Source organism: Myotis myotis, unplaced genomic scaffold, assembly GCF_014108235.1.
Source record: "Myotis myotis isolate mMyoMyo1 unplaced genomic scaffold, mMyoMyo1.p scaffold_m19_p_7, whole genome shotgun sequence".
In the NCBI taxonomy this organism is placed as follows: domain Eukaryota; kingdom Metazoa; phylum Chordata; class Mammalia; order Chiroptera; family Vespertilionidae; genus Myotis; species Myotis myotis.
In genome coordinates this window covers 8,579,933-8,601,006 of record NW_023416379.1, presented here as the reverse complement: position 1 = coordinate 8,601,006, position 21,074 = coordinate 8,579,933, and the positions used below count along the sequence as shown (strand labels likewise).

The following is a 21,074-nucleotide window of genomic DNA, read 5'->3' as shown; positions in this document are numbered from 1 at the left end:
AACCAAAATTAGCTAGTTCAATTTAATAAGTGCTTTCATTAATATAGCCTATGCAATTTTTATTACTGTTGTTTTGTAATGTTTTCTCCCAGGATTAATTAAAAAATATAATAGGGATCACATCATGGCATTGCTAGTTACCTCTACACCTAAGACGTACTTAACTTCTGAAGCATTATAAAATTACTAGAGGCCTGGCACATGAAATTCGTGCACAGGTATGGTCCCTAGGCCTGCCCTGCAATCAGGGCCATTTTCCCCAGCTTCAGGCAGCTGACCCCGCCCCCTGCTGCCACTCACCCCCAGCCCCCATTCTCCATCAGGCGAACGGAGCCTGCCACCTCTGGGAAGGGACTGAGAGGTTGGCCAGTAGGCTCCGATTGGGTGATTGGAACCTGCAGGCTGGGGGCAGCTTCTGTGCTGAGTGTCTGCCCCCTGGTGGTCAGTGTGTGTCATAGGGACTGGTTGCTCCATTGTTCAGTCAATTTGCATATTACCCTTTTATTATATAGGACTAGAAGGCCTGTGCACAAAAATTTGTGTACTGGCAGGCAAGGGGGGTCCCTCAGTCCAACCTGTGCCCTCTTACGGATCATGCTGCTGCTCGCTCTGCCCGCCCCGCCCACCCTACCCACCCCACCCAAGACATGGCAGGCCTGGATCCCGCGCTGGAGCGGACAGCAGCTCTGATCATGCTGCCACTCGCCCTGGCCACCCCGCCCAAGACACGGCAGGCCTAGATCCTGCGCTGGGGTGGACAGCAGCTCTGATCACCCTGCCGTCCGCCCCACCCACCCGCCCAAGACATGGCAGGCCTGGATCCCGTGCTGGGGCGGAAAGCAGCTCTGATCATGCTGCCGCTACCGCCCCGGATCCCGCACTGGGGCGGACAGCAGCTCTGATCATGCTGCCGCTCACCACGCCCAGGCTAGGATCTCGCCTTGGGTGGCGCAGTGGGATCTGCCTGCAGTATGCAAATTAGCCACCATCTTTGTTGGCAGTTAATTTGCATATCTCGCTGATTAGCCAATGGGAGGCGTAGCGGAGGTATGGTTAATTTCAATCTTTGTCTATTTTTAGATAGGATTATATTTATTTATTTATTTTAATATTTCTTTATTGATTTCAGAGAGGAAGGTAGAAGGAGAGAGAGATGGAAACATCAATGATGAGAGAGAATCATTGATCGGCTGCCTCCTGCACGCCCCCTACTGGGGACCAAGCCCGCAACCCAGGCATGTGCCCTTGGCCAGAATCGAACCCGGGACCCCTCAGTCCGCAGGCTGACGCTCTATCCACTGAGCCAAGTCGGCTAGGGCAGATAGGACTATATTTAAAGCTATTACAGGTTTAAATATTTTGCACAGGGCAGTGAATAAAACCCAGTGTTAACACAGAATGAGACTTGGTCACCAATATTTTTCTGAGATTGAAGTAATATCCAAAACACACTGAGTGGCCAGATTATTATGACCACCTGACGTTTGTAGGCAAATTAGCTATAATTTTGTGCTGAAGTTGCTAGAGGGCCAGATCATTATAAATGTCTGAATAGCACAACATGCCTAAGTATCGTTGCTGACCAAGTTCATCCTATCATGTTGATGGCGTATCCCAATGGAGACGGCTTCTTCCAACAAGACAATGCGCCATGCCACGGTGCTTGTATTGTGCAGGAGTGGTTTCAAGAACGTGAGGGAGACTTTACCTTGCTTAGGTGGCCCCACAATCATCAGATCTCAGTCCAATTGAGCATTTGTGGGACAAAGTTAAAAGAGCCATCAGGCAGCTGGTTCCACAACCATCAAATCTCATAGAACTGGACAGTGCTATTCATCAGACATGGTGTCAGATTCCTTGCATCACCTTTCAACATCTCGTGGAGTCAATGCCAAGAAGAATTGCCGCAGTATTGAAGGCAAAAGGTGGCCCAAGGAAGTACTGATGAGGTGGTCATAATAATCTGGCCACTCAGTGTATATGTGGACCAACTAGAGGTCTATATGGCTGAAACTATTGAATCCTATTACTTTCTACCTAGATTCAATTAATCTATTATGACCTTATTGTTCTCAAATAATTGGCTTTCATGACAATTAAGTAAAGGGATTATTTTGTGCATATTCCCAATATCTATATTAGTTTCAATATACTTTGATAAACATATACAACATTAATATTGAGAAATTGTATTGTTTCTATTGGAATTTAATTGTTTTCCACTCATGCTTTGTGTACATGTATTAAGAATGGGGGAGAATACACATCTATTATATTAGCATATTTGTATGTGTGACATTGAACACTTTTTCTCCTCAGATTTGTGTATTTTTTCCATGTACACAGAAATATCATCTACCATGTAAATGTCCAGCATTTTGATTTGTCTATATTTTGTGACTCCAATTAGAGTATCTTTCATTTTTTTATGGTTGTCTTGTCACCCCACCTACACGGAGAGCTCATTGAAGGCTGAAATCATGTCTTATTCATTTTTCCCATTATGCTTAAATGTGTTATTGTTATAAAATATACATAACATCCAATTTACCATTTCAACCATTGTAAGTGTACAATTTAGTGGCAATACGTACATTTGCGTGATTGTGCGACCATTACAGCTGTCCATTTGCAGAACTTTTCTTCATCCCAAACAAACACTGTACCCATAAACAATAACTCCCCATCATCCCCTCCTTTCCCCTATAGTCCCTGGTTACCGCTAATTGAAATTGTGTTACTGTGAATTTGACAATTCTAGGTAGCTCGTAATCACACAGTATCCTTTTGTGACTGGCTTATTTCACTTGGCATAATGTTTTCAAGGATCACCCATGCTGTTTATTCATTTTTACACCCTTATATTATTTACAGTGCTTTGCATACAGAAGGTAAAAGAAATGTTTTTTGAATAAAAGCATAAGAGCAAAAAAAAAAAAAAAAAAGCAGCATGTCATATTCCAGGAATATTTAAGAGGCTTTCCTGGTGGCAGCGACACTGTAGCTTAGCGTTTAGAAGAAAACTGGAGGAGATGAAGCTGGTGATGTGGGCAGGGCAAGAATGAAAGATGCTGAATTTCTGGAAGTGTCTGGGTTTGATTCTGTAAGCAGTGGTGCAGTGCTGAATATTTTTGAGGAAGTCAATGTTGTTTTCCTGAGTACATTTTAAGAATGATTGCTTTTGTGACTTGAGTGATGGACACTTTTATTTTTTAATGTTGTAATAATTTCTTTATTGATTAAGGTATTACATATATGTCCTTATACCCCCCCTTACCCCCCCACTCATGCCCTCAGCCCCCTGGATGGACACTGTTGTAGTTCTTCACTCCAGAGGTAGAGAAGAGAAGCAGGTTGAAACGGGATGAGCCAGAGAAAATAGGGAGGCCCTAGTTTTTGTAAGTGTCTGATATCCTACATATTATTTGGTATCTATAATGCCTGTATGAGGGCACACTGTATTGTGCAGCCATGCATAACTAGCTTGGTAATTTCGTTGCCTTTTTGCTTGAGTTGTCAGTGAGGGAGAAGAGGAGTTTCCCCTCATTCACACTTTTTTTAAGTTAAATTATGGCCCTGACCGGTGTGGCTCGCTTGGTTGGGCATTGTCTGAGCACCGAAAGGTTGATTCCAGGGCAGGGCATGCATGGTTGGGGCACATGCCTGGGCTGTGGGCTCCATCCCTGGTGGGAAGGCTTTTAGGAGGCAGCCCATCAATGTTTCCTCTCACATCGATATATTTTTTTCCCTCCTTCTCCTTTCCTCTCTCTCTCTAAAAAAAAAAAAAGTAATAAAAATGTTTTTTTAAAAAGGGAAATTATGAAGCAGAAAGGAACCTTTTATGAGGTACACCATATTCCATGATGTTAAATGAGTTAGTATGTGTTTAGGTAGTTACTTTATACATTAGATAATCGGGCTCGTCTACAGTCTGACACTTTAAACAAAGTTGTCCTGGACAACGGCCCCTCTAGAAGTGAGAATAAGCATCTTGAACGCCGTGGAGATGAGAAGACTACACTCAGCGGCCAAAGTGCCGCCAACATAGCAACAGCCTGGCAGGAAGCGGAGGGATATTATTACCCCCGATTGCACAATAGAGGACGCTGACGTGTAGAAAGGTTGTGACTTACCTAAGGCCACACGGCTCCTTAATGGGGCAGTTAGAATGTGCACCCATGCCTTACATTAGTTCACACTGCAATTGCCTTGGGTACTTAGTTTTTATGTCTAGATTAAGTGGCACTAAAAGCCCTGTACTAGAGGCTCTCTGTATTTTTAATACAACAAAATGATCACAGCAAGTAACTTCTAGAGTGCTACCCAGGGCAGGCATTATTTTGAATGCTGTATGTGTAGTGACTCATTTAATCCTTCCAATAACCCTGCAAGCTAGTTACTGTTGCTATCACTATTTTTACAAATGGGAATCCTGACACCTAGAGATATCAAATAAGTTTCCCGGGGCCACAGGGGCAATTTCAATTGGTGGCCAACGTCTGAATGCAGATGTTCTATGGGATACGGTTCATGCCAAATACCTCCCTCTGTCCAGGCCTCGGTTTCCTCATCGATGGGACAAGTGACCTTCACTGTGGAAGTCTGGGGTCCCTCCCAGCCTGAGAACTGGATGCTCTTCTTCCCACATCATATGGAAGGTGTTAATCCTGAACCCTTGTGACTGGAAACGTGGCATTTAAAAACAGCCTCTACTAAATTTGCTGTAAACTTTCCAAATATCTCTGCCTCTACGTTGTATTTCCCGATGGGCATGAGCAGCCCTTAGGCAAGTATATGCTGAATAGTAACTTGTTAAATTAGGTGCAAATTCCTTCTCCAAATAAACTGAAACCAAAGCGTCAGGGCCCGCGGATGCCCTAACATGCTTTTCACGCTGCTCACTCAGGACCCGTGGGTGGCCAGTCTTTGCCCTTTGTCACTTCATGACAGTAGGCGGTATCCAAAATCCCTTCCTCAAAAGCGCGTCCAGGAAACTATGTTGAAGGCAGTGAGGAGGCTTTTAGGTTCTTTGTCTTTACAAAATCCAGTGCATATTTACAGGTTAGCAAATAGCCTGCTAATCCACATTTAAAAAATGTTGACGACCGGAAAAGAGATGCTTATGAGAGAGAGAATGTGAGGATGAGTGAGAGACTAGGTAAGCCTGCCTGTATTTGTTTAGGGCATGTTCATTTGAAATTTTATCATGGGAGGGGTCAATTTCCCAGTTTCAAAGACAGGTTTCTAATCTTGGTTTCAAAGTCAGTCTTTATAAATAATGCTATTTTCCCTAGTGCAAAGAGGAAGATTTTCGCCTTTCATGTGCCCTCACATATATTTCAGTGTTTCCCAAAATCCAGGGTAGAGTCCTGTGTAGAGAAGACACAGGTAGAGCAAGAGCTAGGTGGGCACACATTCAGTAATTCAGTGAACTCATGGATCGATCGCCATTCTATGTTCTGAAGCTGACCAGTGTATGTGAAAGTCAGCCCCTGATTCTACCACAGAGGTGGTGGCCCTGGAAACCAAACTCCTGCATCCATAAAGGATTTGATATGCCATTCTGGAAGAGCAAATGACTGTGTCTGGCTTATTGATCTGCTTAACTGCTCACCTTTCTTCCTTCTTCTACCCATCCATACACCCACCCATCCACCTACTTATCCATCCACTCATCCATTCATCCATCCATCCAAATTTATTGAGCACTTATGTACCAAAAAGTATGCTGGAGATACAAAAGAGAATTATACATCATTCATTGAGGAATATGAACTCATGATTGAGAAAAATTTTATATGGGAAGTAATGCTTAAAGTAAGATTATGACTTAAAATAGATGTCTAATATTTATTGAGGGTATTTTTAAGTTCAACATTGAAATTCTAAATACATTGTGTTCTTAATTTCTTTTTTTCCCATTTATATTTTGCTTGGTCAAACCTCTAAAAATTAAATTATCAGAATTATTGCTATTTATTTCACATGAATGGTAAGAGTTTTGGAGGGAATTGAGTATCCTAGAGGCAAAAATACATTTATGCCAAACATATTATCACCTTGAAATATAATGACTACCACTACTATTAATAAGCTAATGATGAGTGGTTACTAGGTATCAGGCACTGTTCTAAAAGTCTCATAGTTATTGGTTATTTATTCATCATAGTCACCCTATGAGAAAGGTGCTTTTTAAGTCTCCCTTTGAGATGAGGAAACTGAGGCATGGAGAAGTTGCGTAGCTCTCTCAGAATTTCTTCACTACGAAATGGCTGAGCTGGGATTCAGCCAAGGCCACGTGCACTGGAGGTCACGCACCGTGTCACACTGTACTGTCTACCTCCACTGCAGTTTCCTGTGAGGAAAGACCTTGCCTCTTGAGAACATTAATATCTTTTCATAAACATCTTATTTCCTTCGTCTTTACACTGTGTATGGAACAAAGTCCTTACTTGCCTCTGAAGGACAAGGACTTCACGATCGCCTGCTGTGGTTACCACAGTGGTGACCACGGAGTCACATTCAAACTTCTCAGCAAGGCAGTGAGACTCTCCCCAATAGGACTCTACTCCTTCTGGGCAAATATTTCCTTTTCTCCACACACCACCTATGCTTCAGCCAGAGCAGCCACCCTCTGTCCTCTAGATGTGTTCTGCTTGTGCCCAGACATGTGTCTGTACTTCTGTGGTTTCCTTGCTGCTTTCTCTGCATAAAATGGACCCCTCCTCTGCCCTGCTGTCTTCATTTATGTCCTTGTTTTCATTTATGTCTTCAACATGTCTGGTGGACTGAGCCAAGCCCCTCTGTCTTATACACCTGTCCTCACTGATTTTTCTTTCCTCCAAAACTGTTTAATCTTGTAGGTTGTGCCTGTGGATGGGGTGCCAAGTCTTATAGTGCCTTATTTTGATACCTATAATATGATATGAGATGATGTTATATAACTCCTTATATATCATTTACTTTTTAGCAATAGAGTAAAACACATGCACATAGAAGGCAAATTTAGAACTTTAAGGTCCATCTCAACATACAAAGTACATTACCTAAAGTGCATTGATTTTAGTTCTTCACATAGTGCCTTGAATATCCCTTCAATAAATATTTGATGGATGACATTTTTATTCTATTGGTTTGTCTGAGCAAATCCTTAAGTGTCACACTCAGAGTAAAGTCCAGAAAAGCTGACCTTTTGGAGCATTTCAAACAGGTAGGGGGCCATTCACGATTTTTTAAGCACAAAGGAGATGAAAGTGAAAAAGGTTTCCAGCCCATCAAAAGGCATCATTCTCATACTTGATCCCAGCTGGCAAAATGGGGCTATAAGAAACTTTGACAAGCAAGTATTATCTCTCTCTCTCTCTCTCTCTCTCTCTCTCTCTCTCTCTCTCTCTCTCTCTCTATATATATATATATATATATATATATATATAAATGCCCTTCCAAGCCCTTGCCAAAATGAAAATGAAATGGCAAAATAAAACCAATATGCAATGTAAAGGGCATCTCACTGTTTATTGTTTTGCCCAAACCTAGTTGATAGGACTGCATTTGATCAGTCTTCGGGGGGTAATCAGTATCCCTCTTATCTGCAGTTTTGCTTTCTGCAATTTCAGTTTCACATGGCCAGCCATGGTCTGAAATTAAAAATTCCATAAATGAACTATTCATAAGTTTTAAATTGTGTGCTATTCTGAGTAGCATGGTGAAGCCTTGAGCCGTCCAGCTGCGTCCCCACCCAGGATGTGAATCATCCCTTTGTCCAGCGTATCCAGGCTATGGACACTTCCCGCCCCTTCGTCACATAGCAGTCATCCTGGTATCAGATGGACAGTGGCAGTGGCAGGACCTGGTTATCAGATGGACAGTGGCAGTGGCAGGACCCGGTTATCAGATGGACAGTGGCAGTGGCAGGACCTGGTTATCAGATGGACAGTGGCAGTGGCAGGACCTGGTTATCAGATGGACAGTGGCAGTGGCAGGACCTGGTTATCAGATGGACAGTGGCAGTGGCAGGACCCGGTTATCAGATGGACGGTGGCAGTGGCAGGACCCGGTTATCAGATGGATGGTGGCAGTGGCAGGACCTGGTTATCAGATGGACAGTGGCAGTGGCAGGACCCGGTTATCAGATGGACAGTGGCAGGACCTCAGTGCTTGTGTTCAAGTCGCCCTTATTCTACTTACTACTAATTGTCCCAAAGCCCAAGAGTAGTGATGCTGCAACTTGGACATGCCACAGAGAAGCCTAAAGTGCTTCTTTGGTGAAAAGGTGAAAGTTCTCAACTTCATAGGAAAGAAAAAAGTCATCTGCTGAGATTTCTAAGATCCAATGGTGAGAATGAATCTTCCACCCATGAAATTGTGAAGAAGGAAAAAGAAATTCGTGCCAGTTTTTCTGTCACACCTCAAACTGCCAGAGTAATGGCCACAGTGTGATAAGCGCTTAGTGAAGCTGGAAAAGGCAGTCAGTTTGTGGGTGGAAGACATCAGCAGGAACATCGTATCGACAACACCGTGGTGCTCCAGAAATCACTGAGCCTAAATGAAGGCTCTGGCAAGGGAGTCCCTGAAGCAAGTGAAGAGTCACAAAACTTTTATTCCAGTAAATTGTTATAATTGGTCTATTTGATGATGAGTTGCTGTTGTTAATCTCTTACTGTGCCTAATTTATAAATTGGACTTTTTCATAGGTGTGTATATATAGGAGAACACATAGTATAAATAGGCTTTTGTACTGTCCGTGGTTTCAGGCATCCACTGGGGTCCTGGAACGTATTCCCCATGGATAAGGAGGACTGCGGTATATCTGGCTTCTGAAATTTTCTCACAAATTTTTTTTATTCATTCAAGTAACATGTAACTTACTAATCAATGAAAGCATCCCTGGTAGATCATTCAAGAAAGAGAAATTGAGCCATTAGGTAACCGCAAACTGTTGTGCTCAAGTTACGTCATATTTCTCTTTGGGGCAACTTTAGAAAATTTGGAATGCTTTTTACACTCTGATATAAAAAAAAATGTTTTTTTCTGACCTCAGTTCAAAAGGACAAGTATTACGATGGTTAATACCGATGCGTCAGGAGAAAAAAGCACCCTGAGAAGTAATGTGCAGAATAACTATGATTGCTGGAAGCTGATAAATCCAAGAAGCTGTTATTTTTCAACAAACGATTGTTCCATTTTCGGCCTCTCTCTTGACATGGATTGTGCTTTTAGCAGGGCTAAAGTGATTTGAAATTTTTGCTCGAGTTCAAAATTTAAATCAGGTTCACTTTGCTAAAACTACATTGGATGGAGTAGCAGGAGAGAAAAACAAAGAAATAAAAGCAGTAACGGAGAATGGACAAATTGTAGAGGTGCCAGTCTCCTAAAGGTTAGGAAATGCACCACAGAAAGCCAGGGAAGAAAGAGCACTTGGAAGGGTCCCTGAGGTCTTCCAGAAGTGATGAGAGAATTCCCAGCTTTTCTTGTTACTTGTTAGCATTTTATTAGGAAAGTTTCTTACTTTCAGATGTATTTCTTTTAGAAATTTTTGTGTAGGGCTATTTATCTCATCTTTACCTTTATTATTTCTCCGAGGCATCCCCATTTGGGGGAATATTAAATAGTTAGATGAAATTTATATGTAAACATACCATTTACACATGGCCACAAAGGTAATGAGCCTAGTCTAGCAAGCTCTATCCTTAGGATATTATAGTTGCCAATATCATCAGTATTAATTTGCTTCTTTTTTTTCCTATTCATTCTTAGCTCCTTGCAAATATTCCCTCAGAATCTTTTTTAAAAAAAATGTAAATTGATTTTATTTATTTTTTAAAGTTATCTTTATTGTTGAAAGTATTGCAGATGCCCTCTATTTCCTCCATAGATTCACTCAGCCCCACCCCCAGGCCTTCACCGCACTATTGTCTGTGTCCAAGAGAAATAAGCCAGTCATAGAAAGACAAGTATCACATGATCTCACTCATATGTGGAATCTAATGGACAAAATCAACTGATGAACAAAATAGATCCAGAGACATAGAAGCATGGAACAGACTGATGAATCTCAGAGAGAAGGGGGGTGGGAAGAGATTAACCAAAGAACTCGTGTGCGCTCAGAATCTTTTTGAAAATCATTCTGGTTAACAGCACAGTTCCTGGCTTCTTTGAGGAAAGCAAAGATGAGTGAACCCGTATTCTCCTCTCTAGTAAGTCCAGAATTAGAGATGACCTAGCGCGTCATGCATTGGATATCTAGTATCTTCTAGAACTAGGGGAAGTCTGGAAAAGGGTCAGAAACCTTGTTCAGTCTACCAATTCCTTTTTTTTTTCCGAAAGCATGTCATTAATCATGCACAGACTTGCAGATTCCAGATAGAGACTATATCATTGTTCTACTTAACCAAGTACAATCAATTCTTATGAGTGAAGATTTTTCATGTATTTAGGACTAATGTCTCTTTTCTTCCTATCAGCTTACGTTCTGCAGTTTAGATATTCTTTACATTCTTCTTAGATCCAAAGCAAGATCCAAAGCTGCGTGCCTTTCAGATGATTTGGTTTTACTATCAATTTCTAGTCTTCAAATTTGACTTTTACTGATGCCTAAGATGCCTTGGTCAGAATGTATAGAAGTTCTTGGAAGTGGGCTGGGTAGACAGTTCTTACCTCATCCATTCTGACCACCCCTCCTAATGTCAAAGTGAATGGCCAAGTGGATGTCCTGGTCCCCTGGGCCAGTTCTCAGGCACTGGAGACAACCCCACACATCTGACAAATCTTTATGAGAAATTTGAAAGATAAATGCATATATATATACACACTAGGGGCCCGGTGCACAAAATTCGTGCACTGGGTGTGTGTGTGTGTGTGTGGGGGGGGTGTCCCTCAGCTCAGCCTGCCCCCTCTCACATACTGGGAGCCCTCAGGCATTGACCCCCATCACCCTCCAATCGCAGGATCGGCCCCTTGCCCAGGCCTGACGCCTCCGCCAGAGGTGTCAGGCTTGGACAGGGGACCCCCATCTCCCCCCGATCACTGGCTCTGACCCCCGCCCAGGCCTGAGGCCTCTGGCCCAGGAATCATGCCTGGGCAGGGGACCCCCATCTCCCTCTGATCGCTTGCTCGACCCCCCGCCCAAGCCTGACGCCTCTGACCCAGGCTTCAGGCCTGGGCAAGGGGACCATCATATCCCCCCAACCCCCGGCTCCGCTCCCCCAGCTCCCCGCGGTTGCAGGCTCCGCCCCTGCCCAGGCCTAACGCCTCTGGCCTAGGCGTCCGGCCCGGGCAGTGGGGAGCCCCGCGATCGTGGGCTCCGCTTTAGGCCCAGGCAAGGGACCCCTAGCTCCTGGCACTGCTAGCTTCGACCGTGCCCAGCTCCCATCGCTGGCTCCACCCCTACTTCCTGCTATCACTGGCCAGGGCGGCAAAGGCGCCTGATTCTCCGATCATGGCTGGGGGGCAGAGCAAAGGCGGCTCCAGGGCCGCCTTTGCCCTGCCCCCCAGCTCTTAGCTCCCCCCTGGGTTTCCGATCACTGTCAGTGGCAGGGGCCTTCTTCCTGCTTTCCCTTTCGCCTCCCTGCATTGTGCCTACATATGCAAATTAACCGCCTTCTTGTTGGCAGTTAACTGCCAATCTTAGTTGGCAGTTAATTTGCATATAGCCCTGATTAGCCAATGAAAACGGTAGCGCTGTACGCCAATTACCATTTTTCTCTTTTATTAGTGTATATATATATATATATATATATATATATATATATATATTATTGTTTTTACAGAGAGGAAGGGAGAGGGATAGAGAGTTAGAAACATTGATGAGAGAGAAACATCGATCAGCTGCCTCCTGCACACTCCCTACTGGGTATGTGCCCGCAACCAAGGTACATGCCCTTGACCGGAATTGAACCTGGGACCTTTCAGTCCGCAGGCCGACACTATCCACTGAGCCAAACCGGTTAGGGCAAGAGCATATATTTTTGAGGTTTTACCTATCTATTTCATGCATAACTTCTTTTTTTACATAATATAAAATTAACCACTTCATTTTATTATTATTTTTTTAATCTTTATTGTTGAAAGTATTACAGAGGCCCCACTTTTCCCCCCATTAACTTCTTCCAGCCCACTCCCATCCTCCCCTCCCCCTAGGCCCTCAAGAAAGAACTCATACATAATTTCTTATTAACAGATTTTGCAATCTCTTAAAGGTAAATAAAATGGATTTTGATATCTTAAAGTCATTTTATAATTCATTAAATTAATAATCTCTTTATTTTAAGACTTACCATTTACCATTAGTCTTCAAATCCTGGTGGATTGTCACAGACTTCTTTATTTAAGGAAGGATATTAACCACTTTCCTGAACAGCTTATGAAGTGAGTCATTAGGGCCAACACTTGTACCTGCTCTTAAATAGCAGTTGTTTTACTAGATCTGAATGACAACCTTCCCCCAAAGCCCCCAGATCTCTCTGTCTCACGTGTACAAAGCATTCCAACAGTTAACACTATTCTCTTTGTTCTCCATTAACGTTAGGAAAGCTTTCCAAAAGGAGTGGGGGGAGTGGAGTGGATTTCCTTATTGTAATGTGGTGTATGTGAAATTACCAGGACCTTTGATCATCGGGAAGTCACTGGCTTCTCTCCTCTTCCCATATCAGGGGTTCTTAACCTGGGATTTGCGAACATACGTTTGGGAACGGAATTCCAGTATAATTGGTGTGTCATTTTAAAAAGTATTTTATTTCATGTGCTTAGATTCTTATTCTGAGTAGGGGTCCATAGATTTAACCAGACTTCCAAATGGAACAGAAATGTTTAAGAAACCTGTCATAAATGTATTTCAACCCGTAAATTTTAGATGGTGAAATTCATGGTCAGAGTGTGAGAAGAAAATTTATCATCTGCATAATACTGGGCATGAAAAAGGAACTAAAGCAATGATAGCTACCATTTATTTGTTGACCTCCAATATTTTCCAGGCAATATAATAGGTTATTTATGTACTTTTTAGTTTTATATACTTTTTAGTTTTCACCATAAACATGCTGCGAAGATATTATTATCACTTCCATTTTGCAGATGAAATAACTGAAGCCCAGAGAAATTTATTCAATCATTCAAAAATATTCTTAGAGCATACATTAAGAGCAGACACTGTGTTAGGGACAAGAGATGAAATATTTCACCCCACATCATATAGCTTCTAAGTAGCAAAGCTGGCCTCCACTAAACCCATCATCCCTCCTACCACACCCTGCATCTTCATCATATCTCATTCTACCTTCGAAAGGTTGAAAGTCCTATTGAGACGTGTGGAACTCTCAGAAGGCAGCCAACAAGTATTTTTTATATACATATGAGACATAATTAGGTCTCCCTTGAAAGTAGTAATTCTGCTCATGCTTTTCTTCATTCTAGCATTGCCTGAGCAAAACAGAGCCTGCTCAGTGATTTCCTGCACTCAGCCCACCCTCTTCTAGGACCATCACTAGTCATGTCATCAAGGACAGAGTAAGAAGACATGTCCACTTTAGTGATGGCATCTGAATGTCCTTGTATCCAAGAACAGATAGCTACTCCTCTGCCTTGCTCAGCACACACAAATCTTGCATTTAATTTGGTGTATGTGCCATGGCGGGGGATCGGGGGGGGGGGCGCTGTGAGAGGGTTTGTTTTGTTTTTGATAGTGATCCCCCAAATTTCTCATTTGTGATTGGAAATATTTAGAACAAGAGACTTTACAATCTTGAATGTAGACTATATTTTCATTACTAAATCTAAGTATGATTTATTGGAACCAAAAGGGCCACTTCCATGCCCATCTCCAGTTCTGGCTTAACCCCTCCTTCTGGCTTAACCCCTCCTTCTGGCTTAACCCCTCTTCCTGGATTGGAGGCTGATTGGAGAAGCTGACCATGACACTAAGAGAGGTTGAAAGTGTGATGGGGAATGTTGGCCCATTGTTCCCTGATGGATTTCCCAACTGCTTCATAGGTAATAGGAAGAGAAACACTAAACAACAACAACAATAACCACTCTCTATGGGTTTATGAGAGTGGAATGTAGGTTGGAAATCAGACTAACTCAAAATTAGTGTGCATGGGTATTCTTTTTAATTTTAATTTGTAAAAAGAAAAGAGAAAAAAATGTGTTCAGAATTCTTTTACTTCTGAAAATTCAAAATGGACAAAGCAACGTTGAGTTTTATTTTCCTCAAATTGCATTCTGGGCTGACACCTGGCTTACCAGTTTTGCGGGGAAAAACTGTCCCAATGGCCCTGCCGGGTCCCCTCAAGGGTGAGTAGTGGGCAGCTCCGAGTTGGCACCCCGAGAAGGCCAGTGGCGGGGAGAACGCTAACCCAGAAGGCTCCTGGGGGCTGGGACCTTTCTCCCCTCAACAGCCCTCTTGGGTTAAAGAGAAGGAACATAAGTGATTTTTTCATGCTCATCTCTGAATGTGAGACAGTGGAGGGTTGTGTCATCTCAGTCAGGAACGACCAGGAAGCAGTGTGTTTTATGCCGCTTGTAAATTCTTACTGTTGAAAGGGTTTTTTTTTTTTGTTTGTTTGTTTTCTTAAGTCACATATATGGTCAGAGTTGCTCTTTTTCAGAATAATAAATAACAGATGTTTATTTTTCCCTTTCTGGACATCTGTTTAACAACTTTGGACATAATGAGTACAAGGAAAGAAAAGCATATGCCAGCCGCACGCTGTATTTTTTTAAATGTTAGAAATAGTGTCTTTGGGAAGAAAGGGTTGTGTTTTGTGTGTGTGTGTGTGTGTGTGTGTGTGTGTGTGTGTATTTTGTGTTATCAAGTCATTGCTTTCAGTATGTAAAAAATGGCTGTTGTTTTGTTACAATGGCATTTTTCATGACATTTTTGTCTCTTTTTTGTCTGTATACCCTTCTAATTGATACCAGCCACCCCACGATGTCAGTTCTTACCTACTTCCTCATACCCAGAGCTGCTCAGCTTCATACCCTCATTTCAGCAATCTACTATACTGCTCTCTATGGGTACACTGTAGGAATCTGAGACTAAACATATTCAACCCAGCGCTCACTGCCTTCCTCCATGAGCCTTCTCTTCTGATGGGTGCTCATCACAGTGGCCAGTCCCACTACCCAGATACTTCTGAGATCTGTGACTTCTCCCCTTCTTTTCATCTCATCGGTTGCCAAGTGTGATTAATTCACCTTCCTTAATACCATGAGTCTCTTTCTCTTCATTCTCTTTGCCTTTACTCTAGTTAAGATTCATATCTTTAAAATCCTTCAATGGCTTCTCTTTGCCTCAAGGATGAAGCCTAAGCTTCTTATCAAGACTCATATTAGAACCCAGCCTGTGTGCTCAGTGGTTGAGTGTTGACCCTATGAACCAGGAGGTCATGGTTAGATATCCGGTCAGGGCACGTACCAGGGTTGTGGGCTCCATCTCCAGTAGGAGGTATGCAGGAGGCAGCTGATTAATGATTCTCTCTCATCATTGATATTTCTATCTTTCTCTCTGTGAAATTAATAAAAATATATTTTTTTAAAAAAGAGAGTGGGAAAAGGACTCAGATTAGAAATCTGAGGAATTCTTTCCACTCCAATTAGGATGTTTTCATTGAGACTCTCAGTTTCTCCCTCACTCTTGCTTTCTCTCTATTTCCACAGAACTATTTTAATCCTGCTCTATGCTACTCTAACACTCCATCTCATCACCTCCTCATCCTGTTCTAACACCCTATCTTATCACCTCCTTATCCTTTTCAGTAGAGGATTTTACCTCCTTCACTGAGAAACTAGAGACCTTATAGGAAATTCTTCAAATTGCTATACCTACCACTAGATGATAACTTATTTACACCATCTTCAATTCATTCATTAATAACCCCCCCCCCCCATTCATCAGAGAAATATTTATTAAGGGCCTTTTATCAGCCCAATATGGTGAGAGATACTAATAAACAAAAAGTCAGTTACAGATAAGAGCTACTATGGGAATAAGAACTTGACCTTGATGCTGAGAGTTGAAGTCATTGGAAGAGTATATTAGAAAGAAGGAAAAGCATATGGTACCCAAGGAATAACCTTTTCTTAAGTTTCTGCTTCTCAGAGACTTCCCTGTGTTTTGACACTCAACACATGTCATTATCATCATATTTTCATTTTCCTTTCTTCCCTTATGGGTCATGAGTTTTTGAGAATCTGAATGCTGCCCTACCTCTGTACCTACAGTACCCAGCCTCAGGACAGGTTTATATAAATATTGAAGATGCTCAATAAATATTTGATGGATATTAAACATGACAGTATATAAACGAAAATGTTTTCAGTTACTTACCGTTGTGGGTTGAGTTGCATTCCCTGCCCCAAAAGTTACCTTGAAGTCCTCACCCCGAGTACCTGTGAATGTGAGACTTTGGAGGGATAATCAAGATGAGGTCATACTCAATTGGGGTGGGTGCTAATTTGATATGACTGGTGTCCTCACAAAAAAGAAGAGACACAGAGATCCGTGGAAAACATTGCGTGATGATGGAGGCAGAAATTAGAATGATGCACATAGAAGCCAAGAAATGCCAAAGGTTGCCGGCAGCACCGGAAACTAAGAGAAAGCCATGGCACAGACTCTCCTCGGACATCTTCCGAGAGAGTGTGGCCCCCTGACACTGATTTCAGACTTCTGCCTTCCAAACTACTACTTTTTTTGTGTTTCTTTAAAGCCACCCAGTTTGTGGTTCTTTGTTAGAGTAGCCCGACAAAACCAATATAGTTACTTTTTATTTTTATTAAGAAGCGTTTTTGTAGTTCCTGTTGTAATCCTTAGGAAGTGACATAACTGAGGGGACCCAAGCCAAGCTGAGCAGGCAAGAAGTGGGATCGTTCTTGTTTAGAAGGTAACTGGCATTTAGAGATCTCTCTTCTAGGCTCACCAAGCTACTTTATTTTTAGAGTGGTTAATGTCCTGGCACAACCAACTGTGCTTATTAAAGGTTCTACCAGGAGTTAAGGGAAAAGACGTTGGCTTTCTAACTCCCATGGCCTCTCTCTACAGTGGTGTATAGAAAGTCGGTGCTCGTTGACTTCAGATCTGAGGCGGGTGAGGAAAGAGAGTGCGAGGTGGGGAGCTGTGGGAGGACCAGAAGAGAGGGCACCCTCCCACAACGCTTGTGAGACTCTCAGGCCCCACCAGCCCCAGACTGGCTGCCCTCCCCCTTTTTGCTCTGGGGCCCTGGATCTTGTCCTCTCATTTCTCAGCAGAAGTGTTATGTGATTTGAAAACTCGGAATTTCTTTTACTTCTTGGTGATTTTGCCTTGTAAATCTCACACATTTCACACCTGAATTTAAACAAAGCAATGGGAGAATAAGCCTCTCTTTTAAAAGCTCCTAATTCGTTCTGGAACTAGATGTCCCTGGGTCATTCATTGGCAATGCTGGGTGTACCTGTAGCTTTTAAATAAGATGTGTGTGTGTCTGTGTTTCAGGGAACACTCCCTAAAACTGCAAGACAGTCATCGATTTTGCTGGCACTGAGGGACTTGCGCGGAAGTAGGAGGAAAGCAGAGCATCATTGTCCATTTGTTTGGGGGACATACTCTAAAAGGGGATTGTCTGCTGTCCTCTGGGTCTTTGTGTCGATGACATTTGTAGTGTTTACTGGGAGCGTACAGTTATCTGGAAGATTCAGACTGATGACAATGGTATTTGAAATGCGTCTGTAGGTCTGCTTCTAGGTAGATGGGGAAAGATGTATGTTCCAAGGTACAAGTGCTTGTTGACTTTTCAAATGCAGCCAGCCCATGCTCCATCAGGGACTCGGAATGGCAGTGCTGGCCTTCCTGTCCATTTGACGAGCACGTCAAAGGACAATCTTAAGTACTTTATAGTTTAATAATTTTATTTTCCTTCTTCAGTTTGCAATCTACTCTCAGAAACGGAAAAATATGTATTTTTTTACTCCCCCCCTTTCTTATTTAGGCTGAAATTGATTTCTTTCTGAGCTTGCACACACAAAATATTGCTTTTGCTGATTAAAATTTTAAAAAAGTAGTTTACCCTCAAGCTGGCTGCATTGGAATAAAGGAGGATTTTTGACATGAGAGAGTGCAACTTTTATAATATCAATATAGAGTAATTGTAGCCAATTGGAGAAGTAATAGAATTGCTTATTTGATGGGTAGGAGTGTTGGTTTTTGTGTGTGTTTGGAAAATTGGGAAGCTAGGAGAGACACTCTCAAATTCATCAGCTTCTCCAGAACTCTTCTCAAATGCTTATTGTCATGACAACCATGTCTTCATAAACCCAGGCTCTGAGTGTAATACAGATGGGGCTGGGAACAAGATAGAGTTGCCATCTGCTTTGTTTTCTCCGAGGGACTTTTTTTTTTCATTCCCAAGTCTGATCCTCATATATTAAAGTCTTGACTCATTTTTCATTCTCCCGATAAACTACTTCCCTATCTGTCATCACATACCTTACTTATTCTTAAATGGAGGGGGAAAAGAGTAATTATGCATGCGTATAAACAGATATGTTTTAATAATGTATTCCCACATCTACTTTGCAGAGTTTGATATGAGGTGCTTTGTATTTCAATAGTATAGTCAAAAGTGAGGTTGGAAAAAAGTAGGAGTAAGGCAGTAATTTTTCAAGAAACAGGTAAAATTGCTATTCCTTTTGAACATTGCATTAATATCTGTGCTTCCTGCAATTTGTAATAAGCTCTGTTTTTACTTTCCAACAAAAAGGAGCACATCTATTCTTTAGGAGAGGAAAACTTTTTCCCGTTACTAAATTTGGAGAGAAATTTGCCAACTAAATGAATGCTTATATGAGAGAGGAAGCCTAAGCCTCATCTGGCCCTTTATAAAAGATGCAATGACATAGTCTCATTAATTTACTACATAAACTGAGAACATATATATTTTTTCTTTTTCATCCTCACCTGAGGACATTTTCATTGGTGAGAGAGAGAGAGAGAGAGAGAGAGAGAGAGAGAGAGAGAGAGGCATCGATTGGTTGTCTCCTGTACTTGCCCTGACCTGAGATTGAATATGCAACCCAGGTATGTGCCCTGACTGGGAATCAAATCCCCAACCCTTTAGTGCATGGGATGACGCTCCAACCAACTGAGCCACCCAACCAGGGTTGAGAACATATTTTTTAAAGAAAGTTATTTAGCATTTCAAAAGTTTCTATGTGCTGTGGTCAGAATTAAGATATATCCAGACTTTGAAAAATAAGAAAATGCATATCTAACCATTTAAAGGTGTGTGGTAAATCAAATCACTAAATCACTGAATAAAGGTTAAGGAAATATTTCATGAAATTCACATTTAAAGTCAAGAATAATTTCCTACTTCTTATTATAATTATTTTACATATGCTATCTATCTATCTATATATATAAAAGGCTAATATGCGAAGTGTCTCCTTGAAAGTTTGACCGGGAGACCAGGAGTTCGATTGCTCACTGTGATGTGCACCTACCACCAGGGGGCGGTGTGGAATGAAGCAAGGCCTGGGCCGGCGGCTGGCAGCCGGCAGTCGGGGAGGGGAGGCCCCAGCGGGCCACTGGAAGGCCCCAATCTATAATTCTAAACCTTAAAATCTTGAAGTGCTTTAACAATATAGCTCATTTTTTAGTTTTTTTTTTTTTTCAGAGAAGTTCTATAATTACCTCTCTAAATCAGAGAAAATTTATTTTCATTCCCTCTTTTTATATTCTATACATTGATGTGTAAACATATGTGCTGATGGATGGGCAATATATCACACACACAAATACAGACCCAGAAGCATGAATGATGACTAAGCAATACTGGGCCGATGTCTAGAGCAGGGAAAACTGCTGGAAAATTTATGAAGTGGAGTCTGAACACATTTCTGGGGGTTTATCTAATAATTTTTTCACAGAAACATTATAAGGATCTTTGAATGCAGTTCTGGGAAGGGTTTTAAAACCAAGCAAAGTTGAGTAAACTTGAAACCAGTTTGTCTTTGGATTTCCTTCCTCGTGAGTAAGCCTACAGTGAGTAGGCCATTCATTGTCCCAAGACCTTGTCAGAGGAAAGACATCGTCTGCCTTTAGTTTATACCTCATGTATGCATTATAAGAGAGACACAGGGTCTACCTCAGCCCCTTCCAAAAAAGCTCTCTGTTGGTTTTTGTCTTTCATTTGGATAAAAATGGAGAAGTAGAAAGTGTTAGTTTTTATTTTGGCTGTGCCATAGAAACACCGCCTTTGAATCTGTCCAGGAAGAAATAATTCTCAGAGTAAGATGGGCGAGGCTCTGTTGCATTGCTCCGAAGGAAGTGGTAATAATGATGATACAAGTGTCTCTGTAATATTATGACAAACGAAACACGGTATCCTGCTCAGGCTGCATAGTCAAGATTAGAAAGTTGATGGATTTGTATAGATATCAGGACTTCCATAATCTGTAATTGTGTCAACTTATGGTCATCCTTCTAAGAGGTATTGGTGGTGTGCACCATTAATTGTAAAAAGCAGTATCTTTGTTTTTAAAACCTTTGAACTGAATTCTTCAGTCTTGACTCAATTAATCCGCTGTCAACTATGCTAAATGTGACGCCTTTTTAAAGTATCACATTTGTCACATCCCGTTCTTCACTTGCCACTGGTTTTCATTGCTCAGCATTGGTCTTGAGAACTCCCCTTTATTTCCCAAGGCAGGTAGTCGCAGGGCAAGTTTCCTTCTCTCTACCTCAAGGCAATGAGAACCACAAACACAGGGTGGAATTCTGCTGAGTTCAGTAGAAAACAATTGATCATTTACCCCGGGAGTGTAAGAATACAGCTGCCTTCTGGATTTGCTAAACATCTTGAAATGCTTTGAGTGCAATAAAACCCCAAACGTGCCTCTTTTCTCATTTTTGCACGTCCTTATTTTAGGAGAAATATAATCCACATGCTCTCGTTCCCTCCACTTTTAAATCATTAAAACGTTGTTTTGTAAGAGCTGTTTGATGTCCAGGAAGCCTTTTATCCTTTTTATTAGGTTCTTCTCATGTATAAATAAAAAAGAAAACAATAAACAGAAAACAACATGGGATCATAACTGAA

General features: G+C 41.9%; 1 protein-coding gene across 3 annotated transcripts in view; it reads left to right on the top strand.

The window, feature by feature from the left end:
- Positions 1-21,074, top strand: part of ESR1 (estrogen receptor 1) — a 304,587-nt gene that overhangs the window by 217,870 nt on the left and 65,643 nt on the right. The gene's annotated exons all lie outside the window — the stretch shown is intronic.